Genomic DNA, 25,769 nt, shown 5'->3' with positions numbered 1-25,769 from the left:
GGCAGAGGGTGAGAGGGGGAGGCATTGGGTGACAGGGAGAGACATCAGGTGACAGGGGTACAATGTCCTGTGTGGTGTGGAGAAAAGGGGGCATGTACCTTGGTGGGGGTAGGAAAGCAGCAGTCTCTGCTCTGTCCCTGACAGGGGCCCCCGCCCCTTGTGCCTTCCTCAGTTTGGCACTCAGTCAGTCAGACAGACAGCAGTGAATCAGAAACAATGTACAGGCAGGGGCATAACTAGAACTGTGTGGGCCCCATAGCAACATTTATAAGAGACCCGCCAACTCAGGTCTCCACCACAGTGGGTATGGCTAGTACCCAAAGACAATGAGAATAATTTTCTTTGTGATTAAATGTAAGTACAGTATGTGGTTCCACCATTCTTCCGGCGTGGCCTAGCTGCTGTGAGTGGAAGTGTCTCTGCAGAGCTCCAGGATTTTGGGCACATCTCTCCCTCCCTGCACATCCATCTCTGCTCCTTTCAGCCTGGTGCCCTCTCCCCCACTCCTGCTGCTGTGCGCTGGCCGGTTGGTGAGGTCCGCGGAATCGGGTTGGTTCCTTCATTTGTGGTTTATATTACTATGTGTACCTGCATTTTCCTCTGATTCTATCTCTTTTATCTTTCTTTTTCTTCTTACTGTACACATGAGGATATCTCACTAGTCACTTACATTATTTGTTGATGTGCTTGTCGGTACCCTTATTGGTACTTGTAGTTTGGCTATACATTATTGATCCAGGTATACATGTGCCTTTTGTACCCCGGGTGGTGATACTACCGCCACCTCCCCATACTTTTTCTACTGCATACCTTTCCCCTGCAGTAGCAATGCGGTCCCGATATAATGGGCCCTTTTGGTTTTTCCTGCCTGTCCTTTCCTCTTTTTTCCCTAGTTTGCCCCCCCCCCCACACACACAATTTGGGATGTCAGCTGTTTTTGCTTTTTCTACATTTTAAATGGTACGAATATATTCATTGAATGTTAAAGGGTTGAACTCCCCCAATAAATGCAGGCTAGCCTTGACCACTTTTCATAAACACAGAGCTGACATAGTTGCCTTCCAGGAAACACATTTTTCGTCAGCAGGTCCCCCGGCACTGAGAGACCGGAGATACCCAGTTGGCTTTTTTGCAAATGGCCCCTTCAAGCGCAATGGAGTGGCTGTTCTTTTTCAGAGCTCTGTTTCGTTTGAACTGCTGTCCCAGATAGCTGACAAGAATAGACGTTTCCTCATTCTACTTGGAAAATTGGAGGATAAGATGGTTATGATTGTATCTCTCTACGGTCCCAATTCTAACCAAGTCCCCTTCCTTAGAAAAGTTTGCTCAACTATTGCGAGGGTTCATCAGGGTGCCCTGCTTATGTTGGGCGACTATAATCTAGCGCTTGATCCTAAATTAGATAGATCTCCTCTGTCTTCTTCCCAGATGTCTGCGGCTCTGGCTGGCCCATCACTAGCCTTCCGTAATTTGCTGGCAGAATACGACCTGTATGCAGAGCCGGCCCTAACCAATATGGTGCCCTAGGCAAGATTTTGGCTGGTGCCCCCTAGCCCCACCGCTGGTTCCGCCTCTGACCTTGCACCTCTTTCCCAGCACCATCACCCCTCACCCATAGCAGTCCTCATTTTGATGTTTGTACCCCCTATATTTTCAACAGGAACAGTTTGCACATTTGGCGCACAGCCCAAAAAGGGGTGTGTTTTTGCTGGCAAGAGGCATGGCCACACAATAGTAACCCCAATTCCAATTACACCACACAATACTGCAACTTTATTCACATTTGACCATGTGATAGTGTCCATAATTCATATTACATCCCACAGTAGTATCACTTTACCTTAAACGTTACTCCTCACAGTAGAGCAGCTTATTCACATTACATCACACTGAATTGCTCCTTATTCACATTACACCACACCATATTGCTCTTTATTCACATTAGATAACACAGTAGTGCCCTTTCTATACGCAACGCCACATAGTAGAGCACCTTATACACATAATGCCACACATTAGTAATGCATTTATACACATAATTCCACACAGTAATGCACCTTACACATTTGAGACACATTATTAATGTCCTTATAAACATCATGCACCTTACACATTATGACAACCTTTATTAATGGCCTTTTACACATAACATCCCTTACACATATGCCGTACATTATTAATGCCCTTATACACATAATGACACACATAGTGCCCCCCTACACATTTGCAGCACATTATTAGTGCCCCTATACACATAATGACACACATACAGTAGTACCCTGTTACACATATGCCGCACATTATTAATGCCCTTATACACATAATGACACACATAGTGCCACCTACACATATGTTGCAAATTATTAATGCATTTTTACATGACATACATAATGCTCCTTTCACATATTCTGAACACTACTGCACAACCAACCCACTCACATGCACACAGCACTCACACTGCCACTAACACTGTGACCTTTGCCTCTGCTTGAAAACAGATGTGCCCTCATAAATCTTGTCTCAATGCTAACGTCAGGCACCTTTTTTTAATGAAAATGCATCTTATTTGCATTGCTATGTGGCTTGGATGCACAAGCAGCTTCTGCTGATTAAAATGATATGCAGCATGCCTATATACTGTGTGAGACTGTGGCTGTATCTGCATATGAAATGCTACACACAGAATATAGGCATGCCACATATCATTTTAATCAGCAGAATCTGCTGATGCCCCTAGGCATATCAAATGCCCTAGGCAATTGCCTAGTTTGCCTATGCCTATGGCCGGCTCTGACTGTATGACTTGTGGAGAGTTCAGAACGCAACTTCGAGAGATTATACGTATTTCTCTCCAGTGCACAATTCCTACTCTCGCATAGATCTTATTCTTTGTGATAAGTGGACTTTGCAGCACTCAGCACAGGTGGATGTTCTGCCTATTTCCTGGTCCGATCATGCTCCTCTCCTATGGTCTTGGAATATTTGCCACCAATTTACCCTCCCTCGGCCATGGCGCCTATCTGCCCACCTGCTGTCGGACCCTATATCTAAAAAAGCGATTGATGATTGCATCTCCCTCTATATGGAAACTAATTCCCCCTCAGATACTTCTATCACGACTTTCTGGTGTGCCCTTAAGGCAGTTGCGCGAGGCACTGCGATCCAAGCCGGTGCTAGACTCAAACGACAAGCTATCCAACAACAACAAGACTTGGAATCTAAACTTAAGGAGGTTGAAGATAGGAATAAGCTCCACCCCTCTAGCGCCCTACGTAGGGAATTAAAGGATATCCGAGGCCAACTTCAGAAACTCCTTATGAGACGGACCCAGTTTGCTTTAAATAGGTTGAGACAGAAATTTTACCTGACTGGTAATAGACCGGGGAAAATGCTGGCTCGCAAGCTCCGTGCTCTCCAGGCTCGTAATAGGATTAGACATCTGATTTCTCCTCAGGGTGGTAAACTGTCCAATCCATATGACATAGCGAATCAATTCGCTAGATATTATACCAAGCTGTACAACCTTTCTTCTGATCCCCTTACTTTTCAACCCACTCCTGATTCTATACAATCCTTCCTAGCCGGCGCCAAACTCCCCTCCCTTTCTGCGGAACAGCTCGAGACATTAAATGCCCCATGGACCCCCTCCGAGGTAATTCAAGTAATGAAATCACTCCCGCATAATAAAGCCACCGGTCCAGATGGCTTCATAAATGAATTTTATGTTTCTCTCTGTGATCAACTATCGCCCACCCTGACCTCCTTGTATAATTCAGTCTCCTCTCTTGGTGCTTTCCCTACAGAAATGCTGGAGGCTCAAATTATCACTATACCCAAGCCAGGTAAAAACCCAGCGCATTGTCAAAATTATAGGCCCATTGCACTATTGAACGGCGATATTAAAATTTTTGCCAAACTTGTCGCTTTCCGTTTAAATGTCTTTCTGCCATCTCTCATTGCCTACGACCAAGTTGGGTTTGTGCCTGGTAGACAGGCATCTGACAATACCCGTAGGGTTTTTGATTTGATTGATATCGTTCCCTCTAACACTGGCCTTCTCCTGCTCTCTTTAGATGCAGAGAAGGCGTCTGATAGACTGAACTGGCAATATATGTCCTCGGTTCTAGACAAGTTTGGTTTTAGTGGCCATATTCTTTCTTCAGTTTTATCTCTATATAGCTCCCCCTCTGCACGGGTATTTAGTAATGGTTTCCTCTCCGATACATTTCCTATTACGAATGGAACCCGACAGGGTTGCCCTCTATTACCCTTAATATTTACGTTGGGCATAGAACCCCTTGCTGAGAAGACTAGGATGTCTGGGGGCTTCCCGGGGGTGACTATTGGCACTACTACTCACAAGTTGTGCCTCTTTGCGGATGACGTCCTTCTGTTTGTCACGGACCCGCTATCCTCCCTTCCTTGTTTGCATGCTATCTTGGGACAGTATAGCGACGCTTCCTTTTATAAAATTAATACGACAATGACAGATGCTCTCCCCATTAATATCCCAGCTCCGATAGTGTCCACCCTTCAATCACACTATCCATATAACTGGCGTTCGGCTTCAATTCAGTATTTGGGGATCCAAATTCCACCTTCTACGGCCTCTGTTTTTGATGTTAACTTACCTCCACTCATTAATAGTTTTTTAGATCTAAGTCCTGGCTCTCTTATGGTATTTCGTGGATTGGCCGCCTAGCAGCTTTCAAAATGACTCTCTTACCTAAACTCATGTACTTATACCGAACCATACCTTTTCTTTTCCCTAAAACGTACCTTGAAAGATGTTGTTCTATAATGCTATGCTATGTCTGGAAGGCACGGCCACCCCGATTGGCTCGGTCCAAAATGATTCTCCCTCGTAGAAAGGGAGGGCTAGATATGCCCGACCTGGTCCTTTACCAGGAGGCATGTGTGCTGGCCCAGTTTAAATACTGGTTGAGTGGGGCGCCTGTAGTAGGATGGGTATCTCTTGAACGTACTGGGAGTTTGGACCTTCCCTTAGAAGACCTTTTTAAGATACACCCAAACGCTAGACCCTGCTTATTGTCCCTCCTCCCCGCCACTAGAACATCTTTACAAATCTGGGATAAATTGGTGACTCGCCTGCCTGGACATCAACTTCCATATTCTACTATCTCACTACGAGCCATAGCTAAATTAATCCCTAATTTAAATCTCTCTACCTGGTTTGTTTGTGGTTTGACTGCCTTGGGGGACCTTTTGGATGGTAATGTTATGCTATCGTTTTCTCAACTCCAGTCTCGATATAATCTCCCCAGTGGAGAATTATTGCATTATTTCCAAATTCACCACTGGTACAAAGGTTTGCCTAGACAGGTGGCTCCACCGAACCCGTTATCCCAGGTTGTCTTAACACGTGTATCTCTGTGTGACTCTAGAGGGGACATCTCGTTTTGGTACAGGACGCTTATCAGCTTGCTTGCTTACTACTACTAAGTCTAATGCGCAGCTGAAATCGGAACAAGACTTGGATATTCCCCTATCTGAAGCCCAATGGGAACAAATTTTTATTTCTTCTTACCGAATGTCCAAGTGCTTGAATCACACGGAGATGCATATCAAACTCCTTAATAGACTATATTTAACACCGGATAGGCTACACTCATTCTGGCAGTCTTGTTCCAAATATTGCTGGCGTAACTGTGGGGAAATAGGCCATATTTTCCACATTTTCTGGTCCTGTCCTTCCCTTCGACATTTCTGGAGCGAGATATTTGCTTTGATTAATTCGGTCTTACACCTGTCCCTTACCCCCTCTCCGGCCATGGCCCTGCTCCACATTTTTCCTGCTGAGATACCATCTTATCAGAGATATCTGGTGGGGCATATTTGTATAGCTGCCAGGGCTGCATTGGCCCAAAGTTGGAAACAAGCTTCTCCCCCTCCTCTATCACTAGTCACCAACAAAATTCAAATCCATTTTACTATGGAAACTCAGTTCATGCCTTACTCTTCTGCGGCCTCCTCCCCAATGGTGAAATGAAGAGCATGGCATGACTACGTCACTGCTGGAGGGGGTGTTTCACCTTCCCCCTAACTGACTCGGCTTATACTTCCGCTCTGTGCGCCGGCTGTGCCTTACTAGCTCTGTGTCTATTATTGATGATCTGTTTATTGATATGTATTCATGTTTGATCCCGTGTTTATCTTTATCTGTATCTTTTTCCAAGATGACTTTGTATTTTTCCTATTGTATCTATATTGGATTGTTATATTTGACTTCTGACAATTTTGATATTTGCATGTTTACATCCTGTTCCCTTGGTTCTATGTACCCCCCTCCCCTTCCTTCTTTCTTTCTGTACCCCTTCCCCTTGCAAAAAGAAAACTTGTTTTCAATAAAAATTATTGATGGGGGAAAAAAAGACACACGTATAGGCTGTTTGTTAGGAGAGGATAGTGGAGGTCTGCAGCATTGTAGCATTCAAGATACAAAAATGGAACAGATAGAAAGCAGGAGAGGCTGGAAACTTTCCTAGTTATGGCTCATTTTAGCTGTTAACCTTGGCACTGCATCTTATGTTATAAGGCAATGACTAGCTTTATCAATACGCCAAGTGATGTAAAAACTGCATTACTGAAACACTGTAAAAGGTCATCCAACTCTTCCAGGCCTCTTAACACTCACATCAACAGCATCTAAATTACACACCAAATAGACAAAAGGATCAAACAGAGCGGTCTATCTACTTGGTATATTGTAGAATATGACAGCCAAAGGGTTCCATGTCGCTTCCATTATGGTTACTGGGCCTTCTGAAACTTATATACTGTACAATGTTCAAAGCCCCAAATGTTAGATATTCATAACACACATGAACCTGTTCTACAGAAGATGGGATACAATCAGGAGCCTCAAAAACCACCTTACTACTTAACCAGGAGTTGTGAAGGCTGCACAGTATATGTGAGATATATATATATATATATATATACATATATATATATATATATATATATATATAAAACAGTGGTGCAAATAGCGCTGCTACCTAGATAACAAGACTAATATTTAAGAAATATGAATACAATAGTCAGTCAGAGTCAAAGTTCAAAAACACTTCCCCTGTTTAGGGGGGCTGCTAAAAGGGTCCTCTTGCATGGACTCTCTTTCAAAAGTCCAGGTAGGTAAAATATACAAAGTGGTAGAACCCAGCGCCTTCTGTGTTAGACGAATTCCAAGTGCAAATTAAATAATAATATGTGTACCGCATCCCATATGTATTTCAAGCATGTAGTAAAAAACGTGTTTCTCCTGATGCCGATCGTCTAGCTTTCCCACTGACTCCGTAGATGGTCCGTAAGGAAATTAGAAAAGCGAAAAGTGAAAGATAGTGTAATATTGCCAACATGTAAAGAGGTGTGCATATATCAAAATTTCCGATGTGATTAGTGGTTATGCCTTTAGTTAAATAGTACACCCAGTGTCACATTAGCCAACTAAATGGTGTGCCCACCACCTAGGGTAGTATAAAAATAAGTACCCTCAGGACTCGTGATGCTTGCATGTTGAAATATCTTTAGAATATTCTTCTCCCGTAGTTCATAATGGGGACCCTGAAAGATGAAATAAGAGTCATAACATGTAGATGCTGCCCGGCATGCACGGTGAACAGGGAGCGCGCAGCCGTAGCGTCACGCAACCATGCAGCTCCACGCACGCTCATGAATGGCGGCCGGGATCCCGGCATTGGTATGCTGACCGCCGGGATCCTGGCCGCTAGCAACGTATACCCAATGCCAGTCAAATAATTTTCATCAAGAGCATATCCAAACGAGCAAAGAGTTAATATACACAAAGAAGGTGCCAAAGCCAGTTGCTAAGTTGATTGTAATATTAACTCACAGCCTTAGACTGCTTCATCACTTTGAAACCAAACACTGAAGTGTCTACAAGCTAGGGTAAATACTAGTTTATATAAGCGCCAAAAAGATAAGTGGAAAATGGCACATCACTATCAAAATATAGCAAACACAATCTAATAATAAATTATGATTACTGACAATGTGTGTCCCAGAAACATAGACTGCAAAGGCAGATAAGAACCACCTGATCCACCTAGTCTGCCCTTGTACAGTATACACACATACTAGGATTATTTTTTGATGGGAGCCATTAACTTACTAGTATATTTTTGGATTGTGGGAGGAAGCCGGAGTATATGGAGGAAACCCATGCAAGTATGGGGATAATATACACAGTTATAGCCATGTCGGTAATCGAACCCAGTGCTGTAAGGCAGTAATGCTAAGCATTGCACAATTAGTAACAAATCGGCAATTGCTAAATAAACATATCAAAACAGTATTGTTATAAAAACTATTCAGCCTGTGTCATTGAGCAGCATAAATATAGATATTGTTAATTCAATGCTTGTCAGTGCCCTGCATCAGCTAGTAGCAGAGTGTGTCAATCAGTTACTGCATTAAAACAAATGTCACATAGTAAAATACTCCAAGGTATCAGGCACCATTATGTGACAAAAAGAAGTGTATCTTACAGTCACAATTAATACACCCATAAATGCCAAATGGTTATGTGTAACTAGCTGAAAACCCATGCTTTGCTACGGGATTAGGATGGTAATTTAGAATTATAGTTGTTCAATAATTGACGTTGGTTGGAGATGTAGTATATAGGCATAGCTTGCTTCCCTGACCCACTTTGTGTAGTGGCCGGACCGCTTTTTGGTCCCCCAAGGGACCCTGCTGTTTCCACTATTCAACTCTCAGTCTGTGGGGGATATTCAATTTGGCCCGGGGTGCCGGGTGATAAGTATCGGCCGGTGGGGGCTATTTAATTGGCCCCGATAAGCCGGCGCATGCCGCGGCTTATCGGGGGTTTTGCTTCACCTGCCTCCGGCAGGCGAAGCAAAATGCCCGATAACAGCCCCGTTTTCAACCGAAAACAGGGCTGTTTCACCCGAAAACACACAGGTTTCACTGAACCTGTGTGTTTTCGGGTGTAAGAGGACTTGTTACCGGCCGAGCAAATTAAATAGCCCGACCGCAGCACCCGAAGAAACATCGGGGGTTTTTACTCCCGATGTCTCTTCGGACCAAATTGAATATCCCCCTGTGGCTTCTTGCTGCCTCTATTCCCTTCCTCACATCATGTCAGTGCCCCTGTGAAATGATCGATTTATTTACAGTTTCTTATATAGCGCAGCACATTTATGCATCTCCTGATATACTCTGTGCTGCTGGGGGTCCCTGCTACTTCCACTATACAACTCTCAGTGTGTGGGTTTGTGCTACCTCCATTCCGCTCCTGACATCATTTCACTACCCCTGTCACATGCAGTCCTGTCCTGCCTGACATTTCATACATCTCCTAATATACTCTGTGCTGCTAGGGACCCTGCTCCTCCCACTATATGACTACCAGCATGTGTCTTCCTGCTACCTCCATTCCCCTCCTCACATCATGTCACTGTCACATGAAGCCCTGTCGTCACTGACATATCATGCATGTCCTAATATAGTCTATGCTGCTGGCCCACCCCTAGGGGTGTGTTACCTCCATATTGTTTGTTGCCAGATTGAAAGTCACATGTGTACCAAGTGTGGTGTAAATTGCACCAGCCATTGTAGAGTTATGATTTCTGCTGAAATACTCTGTGCTGCTACTTCACCCCTAGGGGTGCTAGGGGTATTTTACCCACACAGTGTTTGTTCCCCCGATTGTAAGTCATATGTGTAGCAAGTGTGGTGTAAATTGGTCCAAGCATTCCGGAGTTATGCTGTCTCCTGAAATACTCTGTGCTCCTGTCCAACCCATTGGGGTGCTAGGGGTGCCTTACCCCCACAGTGTTTGTTCCCAGATTGTAAGTCATATGTGTACGAAGTTTGGGGTAAATTGCTCCAGCCATTCCAGAGTTTTGCTGTCTAGTGAAATACTCTGTGCTGCTGCCACACCGAGGGGTGCTAGGGGTGTCTTACCCCCACAGTGTTTGTTCCCAGATTGTAAGTCATATGTGTACCAAGTTTGGTGTAAATTGCTCCAGGCATTCCAGAGTTATGCTGTATGCAGAAATACTCTGTGCTGCTGCCTCACCCCTAGGGGTGCTAGGGGTGTGTTACCCCCACAGTGTTTGTTCCCAGATTGTAAGTCATATGTATACCAAGTTTGGTGTAAAGTGCTGAAGGCATTCTGGAGTTATGCTGGAATATACATATACACATACATACATACATACATGCATACATACATACATACATACATACATACATACACACATCCATTTTTGCCGAAATGGTTCTTAGGAAGCACCTGGGACCTAAGGAGAAGCTACCTGCCAAGTTTCAAGATTGAAGGCCTTGTGGTTTAAGATATTTTGTGATGAGTCAATCAGTGAGTCAATCATCCTTTTTGCCTTATATAACAGGATTTTAATACCTACCGGTAAATCCTTTTCTCCTAGTCCGTAGAGGATGCTGGGGTCCACTTCAGTACCATGGGGTATAGACGGTTCCGCAGGTGCCATGGGCACTTTAAGACTTTTTCCAGAGTGTGAACTGACTCCTCCCTCTATGCCCCTCCTCCAGACCTCAGTATAGGAACTGTGCCCAGGGAGATGGACATTTTGAGGAAAGGATTTACTTTTTAAGTTAATGGTGAGATTCATACCAGCTCACACTTCAACCATGCCGCACACATGGCATTCAACAAAACACCTGCCAACGGGCAGGAATATTACAGCAACCATGCTGAAAACATTTTTAACAGATTAACAACTGCAGGAAAAGTACGCACTGGGCTGGGTGCCCAGCATCCTCTACGGACTAGGAGAAAAGGATTTACCTGTTTTCTCATACGTCCTAGAGGATGCTGGGGTCCACTTCAGTACCATGGGGTTATACCAAAGCTCCAGTACGGGCGGGAGAGTGCGGATGACCCTGCAGCACCGATTGACCAAACTGTAGGTCCTCATCGGCCAAGGTGTCAAACTTGTAAAACTTAGCAAACATGTTTGCCCCTGACCAAGTAGCTACTCTGCAAAGTTGTAATGCCAAGACCCCCCGGGCAGCCGCCCAGGATGAGCCCACCTTTCTAGTAGAATGGGCAGTCACCAAATTCGGTATCGGCAATCCTGCCGTAGAATGAGCGTGCTGAATCGTACCTCTGATCCAGCGCGCAATAGTCTGCTTAGAAGCAGGACACCCAATCTTGTTGGGAGCATACAGGATAAACAGAGCCTCTGTTTTCCGTATACGAGCTGTTCTTGCGACATAGATTCTCAAATCCCTGACCACATCTAGAGACTTTGAAGCAGCGAAGGTGTCAGTTGCCACTGGCACCACAATAGGCTGGTTTATATGGAAAGAAGAAACCACCTTTGGAAGAAATTGCTGATGAGTCCTTAACTCAGCCCTATCTTCATGGAAAACCAAGTATGGGCTCTTGTGAGACAAGGCCCCCAACTCAGACACCCGCCTTGCGGATGCCAAGGCCAACAGCATGACCACTTTCCAAGTGAGAAACTTTAACTCTATCTCCTGTAGAGGTTCAAACCAATCCAATTGAAGGAAATGCAAGACCACGTTAATGTCCCATGGTGCCACAGGAGGCACAAATGGAGGTTGGATGTGCAGGACCCCTTTCACGAATGTCTGAACTTCTGGAAGGTAGGCTAATTGTTTCTGAAAGAAAACGGACAAGGCCGAAATCTGGACCTTGATTGAACCCAATCGTAGGCCCGCATCCACACCCGCCGGGAGAAAATGGAGAAAACGTCCTAACTGAAACTCTTCCGTTGGAGCCCTCTTGATTTCACACCAAGACACATATTTTCTACAAATACGGTGGTAATGTTTAGACGTTACTCCCTTCCTGGCCTGAATAAGAGTGGGGATGACTTCTTTGGGAATACCCTTTCGGGCTAGGATCTGGCGCTCAACAGCCATGCCGTCAAACGTAGCCGCGGTAAGTCTTGATACACGCATGGCCTCTGCTGCAGCAGTTCCTCGCGAAGAGGAAGAGGACTAGGATCTTCTATGAGCAACTCCTGAAGATCTGGATACCAAGCCCTCCTTGGCCAGTCTGGGACAATGAGGATCGCTTGAACGCCTGTTCTTCTTCTGAGTTTGAGAACTTTCGGAATGAGTGGAAGCGGAGGGAAGACATATACCGACCGACACACCCATTGGGTCACTAGTGCATCCACTGCTATTGCTTGAGGGTCTCTCGACCTGGAACAATATCTCTGAAGCTTCTTGTTGAGACGAGATGCCATCATGTCTACTTGAGGAACTCCCCAAAGACTTGTCACCTCTGCGAAGACTTCTTGGTGGAGGCCCCATTCTCCTGGAAGGAGATCGTGTCTGCTGAGGAAGTCTACTTCCCAGTTGTCCACTCCCAGAATGAAAATTGCCGACAGAGCTCTTGCATGTCTTTCTGCCCAGGGGAGGATCTTTGACACCTCTGCCATTGCCGCTCTGCTTTTCATTCCACCCTGACGGTTTATGTACGCGATTGCTGTTACATTGTCCAACTGGATCTGTACGGGTTGATCTTGAAGAAGATGCACCGCTTGTAGAAGGCCGTTGTAAATGGCTCTCAATTCCAGAACGTTTATGTGTAGACAAGTTTCTTGACTTGACCATCTTCCTTGGAAGCTTTCCCCCTGTGTGACTGCTTCCCAGCCCCGGAGACTTGCATCCGTGGTCACCAGGATCCAGTCTTGAATCCCGAACCTGCGTCCCTCTAGGAGGTGAGAACTGTGTAGCCACCACAGAAGCGAAATTCTGGCTTTGGATGACAGGATTATCCTCTGATGCATGTGTAGATGGGATCCGGACCACTTGTCCAATAGGTCCCACTGGAATACTCTGGCATGGAATTGGCCAAACTGTATGGCCTCGTAGGCCGCTACCATCTTTCCCAACAACCGAATGCATTGATAAATCGACACTCTTGTCGGTTTCAGAATTTGTTTGACCCTTTTCTGGATTTCCAGAGCCTTTTATACTGGAAAAAATATCCTTTGTACTTCTGTGTCCAGTATCATCCCCAGAAAGGACAATCTTGTCGTCGGTTCCAATTGCGACTTTGGAAAATTTATGATCCAACCGTGATGTTGAAGAACTTTAAGGGAAAGTGCAATGTTCTGCACCAACCTTTCCCTGGACCTCACCTTTATCAGGAGATCGTCCAGGTAAGGAATTATATTGACTCCTTGCTGTCGAAGGAGGACCATCATCTCCGCCATCACCTTGGTGAACACCCTCGGTGCCGTGGAGAGTCCGAACAGTAATGTCTGAAATTGGTAATGACAATCCTGCACTGCGAATCTCAGATAAGCTTGATGCGGAGGATAAATGGGAACATGTAAGTAGGCATCTTTTATGTCCACTGACACCATGATTTCCCCCTCCTCCAGACTGGAAATCCCTGCCCTCAGAGATTTCATCTTGAACTTGAACCTTTGCAGGTAGAGATTCAGATTTTTTAGGTTTAGAATTGGTCTTACCGAGCCGTCCGGCTTCGGAACTACAAACAGGCTTGAATAAAACCCTTCTCCTTGTTGTAACAAGGGAACCAGGACAATGACTTGATCCTGACACAATTTTTGTATTGCTGCTGCTACCACTTCCCTGTCCAGGATAGAAGCTGGTAAGGCCGATTTGAAAAATCGGCATGGGGGAATGTCTTGATACTCCAGTTTGTACCCTTGGGACACTATTTGTACGACCCACGGGTCCAGGCCAGATTGAACCCAGAAGTGACTGTAGAGTTTCAGACGTGCCCCCACCTGAGCGGACTCCCGCAAGGGAGCCCCAGCGTCATGCTGAAGATTTGGCAGGAACAGAGGTTGATTTCTGCTCCTGTGATCCTGGAGACACTGTGGACTTTTTTCCTTTTCCCCTTCCTCTACCCGCAAACAAAGGGGAACCTTTACTCTTTTTGTATTTATTGGGTCGAAAGGACTGCATGTGAGAGTGCTGTGTCTTTTTCACCGATGCAGGAGCATAAGGCAAGAATGTCGACTTACCTGCGGTAGCCGCAGAAACGAAAGCATCCAGCCCCTCTCCAAACAAGGCCTCACCTTTTTACGGGAGAGCCTCCATATTTCTTTTGGAATCTGCGTCAGCATTCCATTGGCGAATCCACAATGCCCTTCGTGCTGAGATTGCCCTAGTAGCGGCTCTTGATCCCAAGAAACCAATATCTTTCATGGCTTCCAGCATATACGCAGCAGCGTCTTTTATATGACCTAGTGTTAGGAGTATCTCGTCTTTATCTATTGTGTCAATGTCTGATGACAAGTTTTCTGACCACTTTTCAATAGCACTACTCACCCATGCACAGGCAATGGTAGGCCTGAGAAGTGTCCCATTTGCCTCATAAATAGATTTCAACGTAGTCTCTAACTTGCGGTCTGCCGGCTCTTTTAGTGTAGCCGTCCCAGGCGCAGGGAGAATCAACTTTTTTGTTAACCATGACAGGGCACTGTATAAAACGGGGGGTGACACCCACCTTTTCCTGTCCTCTGCAACGAAAGGGTAAGCTACCTGAATTCTTTTAGGAATCTGATATTTCTTTTCAGGGTTTGCCCAGACTCCCTTAAAGAGACTGTTTAGCTCATGAGATGGAGGAAAAGTTACATTAATTTTCTTTTATTTATAAAAGTAAGCCTTCTCCTGTGGTAAAGGAGGGGGCTCCGTAACTTATAAGACCTCCTTTATAGCCACAATCATGTATTGAATGTTTTTTGCTAATTTAGGATCTATTCCCCTGGAATCACTAGTCGACATAGGAATCAGAGTCCGTGTCGGTATCAGTTTGTACTATATGTGCAAATAACCTTTTATGTGACCCAGAGGGTTCCCCTGTGGATGAAGGAGCAGAACTATTAAAAATCACATCTTCCATGGATTTTCTCCAGTTTTCTGCATGAGACTCAGACTTATTCAATCTCTTACTGATATGATTCACACTATCACATAATTCTTTCACCCACTTAGGCTCATGGTGCGTCGGCAGCGCCACCACATTACAACTCTGTGTCCCTAAAATGGTTCCCTCAGGGGAAGAGCTCCCTGCCTCAGACATGTCACACACGTGCACAAACACACCACAGACACTCCGGGGCTTATAGGGGACAGACCCACAGTAAAATCTGTCAGAAGGACACAGAAAAGGACTTGCCAGTTCACAAACTCAGCGCCAATGACTAAACTCCCTGTCATGTAAAATGCCCACAGAGACCTTTTAGCACTTTTATAATGCCAAATAGTATAATTGAGCACCAAAATTACACTCTGCCCCCCCCCCCCCCCCTTATGCACCCTGATACTTGATTCAGAAGTGGAGGAGGACCAGCGTTTCTTCCCCTGCAGCTTGCTTGGAGAAAATGGCGCTGAGCAGTGTGCTGGCTAACTGAGGAGGAAGCCCTGCCCCCTGTAATGGCGCATTTCCCCTCAGAATTTACTACCAAATTTTTTATACTGGCGGGGGTGTAGGACTGTGCCACGGCATCATATGCTACCTTTTGCCAGTTTAAGAGTAGGTTTCATGCAGCCCAGGGTGCCCCCCCCCCCCCCCCGCGCCCTGCTGTGCCTGTGTTATGGATAGCATGCTCGCGCAGCGTTCCCGCCGGCTTCACGGTACCTTGAGCCGTCACGATGACCGGAAGTCCCTCTTGCAGATCTCCAGTAATATTACTCACCAGTCTTCTGACTTCTGGCTCTGTTAGGGGGGTGACGGCGTGCTGTGGGAGTGAGCGCATAGCTGCAGCGAGTGTTCAGTACCCTTCAGGCGCTAATGGTGTCCTGTCAGCAAGAAGCAGAGCCATGAAACTACTTCTTCCCCCTAAGTCCCACGAAGCAGGGAGACTGTTGCCAGCAGTCTCCCTGAAAATAAAAAACCTAACATAAAGTCTTTTAGTAGAACTCAGTAGAGCTCCACTAGAGTACGACCAGTCTGCCTGGGCACATTTTCTAAACTGAGGTCTGGAGGAGGGGCATAGAGGGAGGAGCCAGTTCACACTCTGAAAAAGCCTTAAAGTGCCCATGGCTCCTGCGGAACCGTCCCAGCATCCTCTAGGACGTATGAGAAATATATATATATATATATATATATAAAATCTAAACTAATGCAACACAAATCAGAAGTTGTCATGTCTGCAGCAGTGGATCAGCAATAAGTGGACAGACCAAACAAAGTCATAATGTAGTGAAGAGGACAAAGCCACGGTGATTAACGCTGTTCACATAAATAACTGATGTAAGGTATTACATGGTGGGCAGCGCCGCCATGCACACTACAATCTAATAAACCATAGCAAACCCGGATGTTAATCTTCAAAGTTTTATACTAGAGAACAGTCTATTTCAAGTATTACATACTGTGACCACATATATTAAAGGAAACAATGAATTCTGCATTACTCATCGAGGTCATTGGGAGCTGACGTACTGTATAGAGTTTGTAGACCCAATTCAGTTCACTGTGCAGCTGCAGCAGCAGCTTATCTCTATCCCTTCCTTTTATATATATATATATATATATATATATATATATAGTATATATAGTAGTAGTACTATAGGAATGTAGCAGTGGCTGGTGCTTCCGACAAGGTGTTGACAGTTATATTTACAGCACATTTTAAGCAATGGACTGTCAACTAAACCATTTTCATACTACATAGATAGGGAGCACCTGCATGGGGCATGTCCCCATTTGGATACTACCACAGTGCCCATTGCTCTGCCACGCAGCTTATGTCTAGCCCAGCAGCACCCACCACAGAAGGGCAAGGCCTGGTCTCTCCTTCTCCATGGCAGGAACTGAGAGCAGCAGGTACTGTGTCTCCACATTACATGGGGGGCAGTGTCGGGCAGCAGTTATAGAAGAGGCACATTTACTTTCCACCGTGGGTAAGGTCAGGGCGCTGTCAGGCAGATCCCGGCAGCAACAGGGCAGTGCTGTTAAATTACAGGACTCTTCTATCAGTTCTGACACACACAAGTCAGTCCTGCCCACCTAAAGTGAGGAGCAGGTCCCTCTGGCAGTGGACCTGACCCTTACTCTGTACCAAGTTGTTCATCCGACATTGGTCTGTGGGGGAGCCAGGGGATAACGCATTGCTGCCCTGGGCAGCAGTGGGATTCTTATTTCTCAGGGGCCCTGGCTAATGCATCTGCTGCACTAATGGTACATATATACTGTAGATAGATAGATAGATAGATAGATAGATAGATAGATAGATAGATAGATAGTGTGTGTGTGTGTGTGTGTGTGTGTGTGTGTGTATATATATATATATATATATATATATATATATATATATAGTAGTGTGAAGGCGGCACTCTGGACAACTTTTAAATAAAAACTGAAGAGCCCGTGTTGGCTATAAACGTTTCAATACGTTATTTGTGGGTTTTCATCAGGACACAAGTAAAAACGAATACAGATATTCCTTAAATATGCTTGATCACCTGTGTGTACATGCCCCCAGCCCCTAGCATGTCGAGGCAGGGTGAACGTCATAATTACAAAGTGAACACCTTTCACCAATTGCATTTGAATTAACTTGTAGGCTTCAGAATAATGAAAAACATATCTACAGATATAATAAAAACATATCTACAGATATAATAAAAAAACATATCAACAGATATAATAAAACTTGTAGATATCGCTGGCCATTGGAAACATTCTCTTGAATAATACAGTGTTACAGCTACGGGATGCAATCAATTTGCCAGCTGTCAGGATACCGATGCCGGAAACCCAACAGCGGACAATGCCGACCGCCGGAATCCCCATGCACAGGGCCTATTCCCACTCATGGAAGTACACGACACCCATAGAGTGAGAATAGAATCTATGGCAAGCGCAGTGAGCCAGCGAGCCCGCAGCATAGCGAGCACAGCAAGTCTGCAAGGGGACTCTTTGCGCTCTTCCCGCTGCTAGCATTCTGCTGGGCGGGATGCCGCTGTCGGGATATTGACAGAGGCCATCCCGCCGGTAAATAGTATGTAATCCACAGCTATTGTTAACAATGTTACTCAACTAGATTAAAAATATAAATGAAGACCTTAATACTCTTAGAAATACTTCGTTTTCGGAATTTATGTTGGCCTCCTATACTGCCAAACGACGAGGAGTCGTTACAATACTCAGTGTTGGATAAGTTATGTGACCCGGAAGGGCAATATATTTTTGTAAAATTATATTTGGAGTGAGAAGTGTATACAATAGTATCGTTATATGCACCCAATGGCCCCAATAACGCCTTATTTACTGATGTTTACGTTAAATTACAAGATTGGGCAGTAGGGCACGTAGTCTTGGGAGGGGATTTTAATACCACCTTAAACCAGTCCTTGGATAAATCCAATAATGCCTCCTGTAGTACACCACCAGCCGCTCTTGCTTTATTGATGGGGTCTTTGAATCTCTCTGACCCTTGGAGATTTCAGCATCCGGTGGACAAAAATTACACCTTTTACTCTCATCCACACCACACTTCCTCTAGAAATGATTTTTGGCTTATCCTCGCTTCTTTGCTAGTCAGAGTACACTGCTCAAAAATTGAAAACATAGCCGTTTCGGACCACACCCTGACGTGGTTCACCTTATCAGTTCCCTCTCCCAAATTATCTTCTTTTAATTGGAGGTTCCCATCATACTTATCAGATTCTCCAGATTTTAAACTAGCTCTGGAACAACACTTTTTAAATTACATGGATGACAACATCCAATTTACAGAGGACATAAATTTATTCTGGGCAGCGTCTAAGCTGGTACTTTGAGGCCAAATAATTGCATATGTCACGGCCAAATGCAACACTTTAAAAAAAAGGTTACTGGACCTTAGTCTTGCTGCCTCCGATTCCTACTCTGCCATGCTGGAGAATAATACTCCTGAGACTCGTCAGTTGTATACTGACACAAAATCCATGTATGACTCTGTATGCACTGAAAAAACACAGTATTCACTAGACTATCAAAAGAATTACTACTTTCGATGGGGCAATAAAACTGGTAAACTACTGGCTTCTGTAGTCCGGAGCCAGCGACCGCCGGTACACATACCAAAAATCATCACAGACACAAGACATTTGACATCTGCCCCAATATTGCTAACTGTTTCTTAGACTATTATACGTGCTTATACACTGCACCTCCTGACAACCCTTCATTAGGCATGGACTATATTAGAAAGGCTGATGCTCCACGGTTGACGGAAGTTGAAGGCGATGCTTTGGTTGACCCAGTTTCAGAGCAAGAACTTCGGCCATTAGTCGGTTAACCAATGGTAAAACCCTGGGTCCCGATGGCCTAGGTGCTGAATACTATAAATTGCTGTCTCCACATTAATTGCCGCACCTTCAAAATTTGTTTAACTCCATCTTGTCAGGGGCGGAGCTCCCGCCTGATTTTACTGAAGCCAGGATCATAATCTTACCAAAACCAGGTAAAGACACCACATTAGTCACGTCCTATCGCCCCATATCTCTCTTGAATCAAGGTCTTAAATTATTAACAACCATTATAGCACAGCGATTGCAGGTTATACCACCAAAGTTACAGTACTTCACCCTTCCCAAACTGGCTTTGTAAAAGGGCGTTCATCAGTACATAACAGGTAGTAGCTGCCCTGACCCAGTCTCTGACTACACCAGAAGGCAAATCCCTTTTAGTTAGTTGTGACGCCGAAAAAGCCATCGATAGGGTGTCTTGGGCTCATTTACTTAGTGTAATGCACACAAAATTTTGGGGTAGGTTTTATTACTCTGTTTCGCCAGTTATATGCCTCCCCCAAAGCTTTCCTGACCGTCAATGGCTTGAACACTCCGGGTTTTACTTTGTTTTTCGTGGTACTAGACAGGGCTGTCCACTGTCCCTTCTGTTGTTTAATTTAGCGTTGGACCTCTTGATTAGACTATTCCATTTATATACTCCTTGGCATGGGATAGAGGTAGGCCCACACATATTGAAAGTTTCAGCTTATGCAGATGACCTCTTCCTATATTTTGCAAATCCTCAGGAGGCATTTCCGGTGTTCTTGCAAATATTACTCGATTTTGAACTGGTATCGGGATTTTTGATACACAAGACTAAAACCAAAGCATTAGCTTTACATACAGGTGCAAAGGAGAACTGGACAGAAGGCTTTCCGTTTCTATGGGCAGATTCCTCCCTATGGGCAGAACCTTGCACAACGTTGAAATCATTCTCCACTGCGCTTGAGACAGGTGCATTCCACCTCCTATATCGTGCTCAATTGTATAGGCTTGAATGGCCTTTTGCTGCTCCTCCATCCTCTGAAGCATATAGAGGGTTGAATTCCACCTCGTTACCACCTCTTGTACGCCCCTGTCGTTTTTTAAATAATTCTGCACCACCAAATTCAAGGTATGTGCAAAACATGGGACGTGCTGGAATTTGCCCAGATGTAATGCACGCACAATATTGCTGGTATTGTCCGATGTCACAAATCCCCAGGAGAGTCCAATTGGGGTAAGCCATTCTGCGATGATCTTCCTCAGTTGCCGTAAGAGGTTTTCAGCTGTGTGCGTATTCTGGAAAGCGGTGATAAAAAGCGTAGCCTGCCTAGGAACGAGTTGGCGTTTGCGAGATGCTGCTACTGGTGCCGCTGCTGCTGTTCTTGCAGCGGGAGGCAATACATCTACCCAGTGGGCTGTCACAGTCATATAGTCCTCAGTCTGCCCTGCTCCACTTGTCCACATGTCCGTGGTTAAGTGGACATTGGGTACAACTGCATTTTTTAGGACACTGGTGAGTCTTTTTCTGAGGTCTGTGTACATTTTCGGCATCGCCTGCCTAGAGAAATGGAACCTAGATGGTATTTGGTACCGGGGACACAGTACCTCGATCAAGTCTATAGTTGGCTCTGAATTAACGATGGATACCGGAACCACGTTTCTCACCGCCCAGGCTACCAAGGCCTCAGTTATCCGCTTTGCAGCAGGATGACTGCTGTGATATTTCATCTTCCTCGCAAAGGACTGTTGTACAGTCAATTGCTTACTGGAAGTAGTACAAGTGGTCTTCCGACTTCCCCTCTGGGATGACGATCGACTCCCAGCAGCAACAACAGCAGCGCCAGCAGCAGTAGGTGTTACACTCAAGGATGCATCGGAGGAATTCCAGGCAGGAGAGGACTCGTCAGACTTGCCAGTGACATGGCCTGCAGGACTATTGGCTTTCCTGGGTAAGGAGGAAATTGACACTGAGGGAGTTGGTGGTGTGGTTTGCAGGAGCTTGGTTACAAGAGGAAGGGATTTACTGGTCAGTGGACTGCTTCCGCTGTCGCCCAAAGTTTTTGAACTTGTCACTGACTTATGATGAATGCGCTGCAGGTGACGTATAAGGGAGGATGTTCCGAGGTGGTTAACGTCCTTACCCCTACTTATTACAGCTTGACAAAGGCAACACACGGCTTGACACCTGTAGTCCGCATTTGTGTTGAAATAATTCCACACCGAAGAGCTGATTTTTTTTGTATTTTGACCAGGCATGTCAATGGCCATATTCCTCCCACGGACAACAGGCGTCTACCCGGGTGCCTGACTTAAACAAACCACCTCACCATCAGAATCCTCCTTGTCAATTTCCTCCCCATTGCCAGCAACACCCATATCCTCATCCTGGTGTACTTCAACACTGACATCTTCAATTTGACTATCAGGAACTGGACTGCGGGTGCTCCTTCCAGCACTTGCAGGGGGCGTGCAAATGGTGGAAGGTGCAAGCTCTTCCCGTCCAGTGTTGGGAAGGTCAGGCATCGCAACCGACACAATTGGACTCTCCTTGGGGATTTGTGATTTAGAAGAACGCACAGTTCTTTGCTGTGCTTTTGCCAGCTTAAGTCTTTTCTTTTTTCTAGCGAGAGGATGAGTGCTTCCATCCTCATGTGAAGCTGAACCACTAGCCATGAACATAGGCCAGTGCCTCAGCTGTTCCTTGCCACTCCGTGTCGTAAATGGCATATTGGCAAGTTTACGCTTCTCCTCAGACGCTTTTAATTTTATTTTTGGGTCATTTTACTGATCTTTTGTGTTTTGGATTTTACATGCTCTGTACTATGACATTGGGCATTGGCCTTGGCAGACGACGTTGATGGCATTTCATCGTCTCGGCCATGACTAGTGGCAGCAGCTTCAGCATGAGGTGGAAGTGGATCTTGATCTTTCCCTATTTTTTTAGCCTCCACATTTTTGTTCTCCATATTTTAATGCGCACAACTAAAAGGCACCACAGGTATACAATGTAGATGGATGGATAGTATACTTATGGACGACGAGTGACGACACAGAGGTAGGTACAGCAGTGGCCTACCGTACTGCTATATACAGTATAATGGACCTGGTGGACACTGTCAGCAGACTGCTAAACTAGTACTACTAGTATAAAGAAAAAAAGGCACCACAGGTATACAATGTAGATGGATGGATAGTATACTTATGGACGACGAGTGACGACACAGAGGTAGGTACAGCAGTGACCTACCGTACTGCTATATACAGTATAATAAATGGACCTGGTGGACACTGTCAGCAAACTGCTAAACTAGTATAAAGAAAAAAAGCCACCACAGGTATACAATGTAGATGGATGAATAGTATACTTATTATTATTAATGGATGACGAGTGACTGACGACACAGAGGTAGGTACAGCAGTGGCCTACCGTACTGCTATATACAATATAATGGACCTGGTGGACACTGTCAGCAGACTGCTAAACTAGTACTACTAGTATAAAAAAAAAGCCACCACAGGTATACAATGTAGATGGATGGATAGTATACTTATGGACGACGAGTGACGACACAGAGGTAGGTACAGCAGTGGCCTACCATACTGCTATATACAGTATAATGGAGCTGGTGGACACTGTCAGCAGACTGCTAAACTAGTACTACTAGTATAAAGAAAAAAAGCCACCACAGGTATACAATGTAGATGGATGGATAGTATACTTATGGACGACGAGTGACGACACAGAGGTAGGTACAGCAGTGGCCTACCGTACTGCTATATACAGTATAATAAATGGACCTGGTGGACACTGTCAGCAAACTGCTAAACTAGTATAAAGAAAAAAAGCCACCACAGGTATACAATGTAGATGGATGGATAGTATACTTATTATTATTAATGGATGACGAGTGACTGACGACACAGAGGTAGGTACAGCAGTGGCCTACCGTACTGCTATATACAGTATAATGGACCTGGTGGACACTGTCAGCAGACTGCTAAACTAGTACTACTAGTATAAAAAAAAAGCCACCACAGGTATACAATGTAGATGGATGGTAGTATACTTATGGACGACGAGTGACGACACAGAGGTAGGTACAGCAGTGGCCTACCGTACTGCTATATACAGTATAATGGACCTGGTGGACACTGTCAGCAGACTGCTAAACTAGTACTACTAGTATAAAGAAAAAAAGGCACCACAGGTATACAATGTAGATGGATGGATAGTATACTTATGGACGACGAGTGGCGACACAGAGGTAGGTACAGCAGTGGCCTACCGTACTGCTATATACAGTATAATAAATGGACCTGGTGGACACTGTCAGCAAACTGCTAAACTAGTATAAAGAAAAAAAGCCACCACAGGTATACAATGTAGATGGATGAATAGTATACTTATTATTATTAATGGATGACGAGTGACTGACGACACAGAGGTAGGTACAGCAGTGGCCTACCGTACTGCTATATACAGTATAATGGACCTGGTGGACACTGTCAGCAGACTGCTAAACTAGTACTACTAGTATAAAAAAAAAGCCACCACAGGTATACAATGTAGATGGATGGATAGTATACTTATGGACGACGAGTGAGACACAGAGGTAGGTACAGCAGTGGCCTACCGTACTGCTATATACAGTATAATGGACCTGGTGGACACTGTCAGCAGACTGCTAAACTAGTACTACTAGTATAAAGAAAAAAAGCCACCACAGGTATACAATGTAGATGGATGGATAGTATACTTATGGACGACGAGTGACGACACAGAGGTAGGTACAGCAGTGGCCTACCGTACTGCTATATACAGTATAATAAATGGACCTGGTGGACACTGTCAGCAAACTGCTAAACTAGTATAAAGAAAAAAAGCCACCACAGGTATACAATGTAGATGGATGGATAGTATACTTATTATTATTAATGGATGACGAGTGACTGACGACACAGAGGTAGGTACAGCAGTGGCCTACCGTACTGCTATATACAGTATAATGGACCTGGTGGACACTGTCAGCAGACTGCTAAACTATTATAAAAAAAAGCCACCACAGGAGTGTTTTTCAGGCAGACAAACGTATACTGGTGGTCACTGTCAGCAAAACTGTGCACTGTACTCCTGCTATAGCTGCTCCCCAGTCCCCACAATTAAGCAGTGTGAGCACTCAGCACAGATATATTATGCAGCACACTGAGCACAGATATGGTATGGAGCGTTTTTTTCAGGCAGAGAACGGATTAAAAAAAACTGGTGGTCACTATCAGCAAAACTCTGCACTCTACTCCGAGTCCTAACAGCTGCTCCCCAATCTCCCCACAATTAGTAATAAAACAAGCAATCAACTGTCTCTTCTACAATTATAAACGGAGAGGACGCCAGCCACGTCCTCTCCCTATCAATCTCAATGCACATGTGAAAATGGCGGCGACGCGCGGCTGCTTATATAGAATCCGAATCTCGTGAGAATCCGACAGCGGGATGATGACGTTCGGGCGCGCTCGGGTTAACCGAGCCATACGGGAGAATCCGAGTATGGCTCGGACCCGTGTAAAAAGGGTGAAGTTCGGGGGGGTTCGGTTTCTCGGAAACCGAACCCGCTCATCACTACTAATTTCCCTGGGTTGATTGCCCGTACATTATCAAATTTTCAGTCTTGGCGATATCTACCGTTATCGTATATAGGGAGATGTCATTTGATTAAGATGATATCATTCCCTTGATTGTTATATGCCATTCGAATGCTCCCTATCTTATTGAAATAATCAGATTTAAAAGCTTTAAATAAGGCTTTCAGCACCTTTATCTGGGCAGGAAAAAAAAACAGGATATCTATGTTTAAATTATGTCAATCCCCCTCTTTAGGTGGCATAAATCTACCTTGCATACGAAGCTACACATTGGCAACAAACTACGGATACGCGGTGGATTGGATAAATGCCACTAGCAACTATGACAACACCGCCATGGAGCAAGCCTTCTGTCCAGATATAGTTCTACCTAGTTTGTTATATATGAGGCCTTCTGCTCACCCCCCTAATGTAAATGGTAACTTAGTGCTTACAACTATTGCCTGATGACTATCCCGATCTGATCTAGGACTCTCGACTCATAACGCGATTTTCCTTTGCTTCATCATAATTACATAGTAACACAGTGAGGTTGAAAAGAGGCAAAATGGCCATCGGGTTCAACCTGTATTCTGTGATAATGCACCTGCTGAAGTAATGGTTTAGTACCAATTGACAACTATGATTGTTTCCACTCCCAGATATTAATGTCACTATGTTAAAAGCTATAACCCTGGATACTTTTTCCAGTTAAAAATTTGTCCAGTCCATTCTTAAATGCATTTACAGAGTCTGCTGTTATTACCTTCTCTGGCAGGGAGTTACAAATCTTCATTGCCCTTACCGTGAAGAACCCTTTCCCATGTTGTGTACGGAAATTTCTCTCCTCCAGCCGCAGCGAGTGCCCACGTGTCCTATACAGT

General features: G+C 44.9%; 1 long non-coding RNA gene across 1 annotated transcript in view; it reads right to left on the bottom strand.

Moving 5' to 3' along the window:
- Window positions 1-7,010: 7,010 nt before the first annotated feature.
- The window catches only part of LOC134911722 (uncharacterized), a 38,080-nt gene continuing 19,321 nt past the window's right edge, over window positions 7,011-25,769 (bottom strand). The window contains exon 3 of the long non-coding RNA XR_010176796.1: window positions 7,011-7,584. This is a non-coding gene — a long non-coding RNA (uncharacterized LOC134911722). The remainder of the gene's footprint in view (window positions 7,585-25,769) is intronic.

Source organism: Pseudophryne corroboree, chromosome 4 (genome assembly GCF_028390025.1).
Source record: "Pseudophryne corroboree isolate aPseCor3 chromosome 4, aPseCor3.hap2, whole genome shotgun sequence".
Lineage (NCBI taxonomy): Eukaryota > Metazoa > Chordata > Amphibia > Anura > Myobatrachidae > Pseudophryne > Pseudophryne corroboree.
Note: the sequence above shows the minus strand (reverse complement) of the source record. Positions and strands in the feature narration are given on the sequence as shown.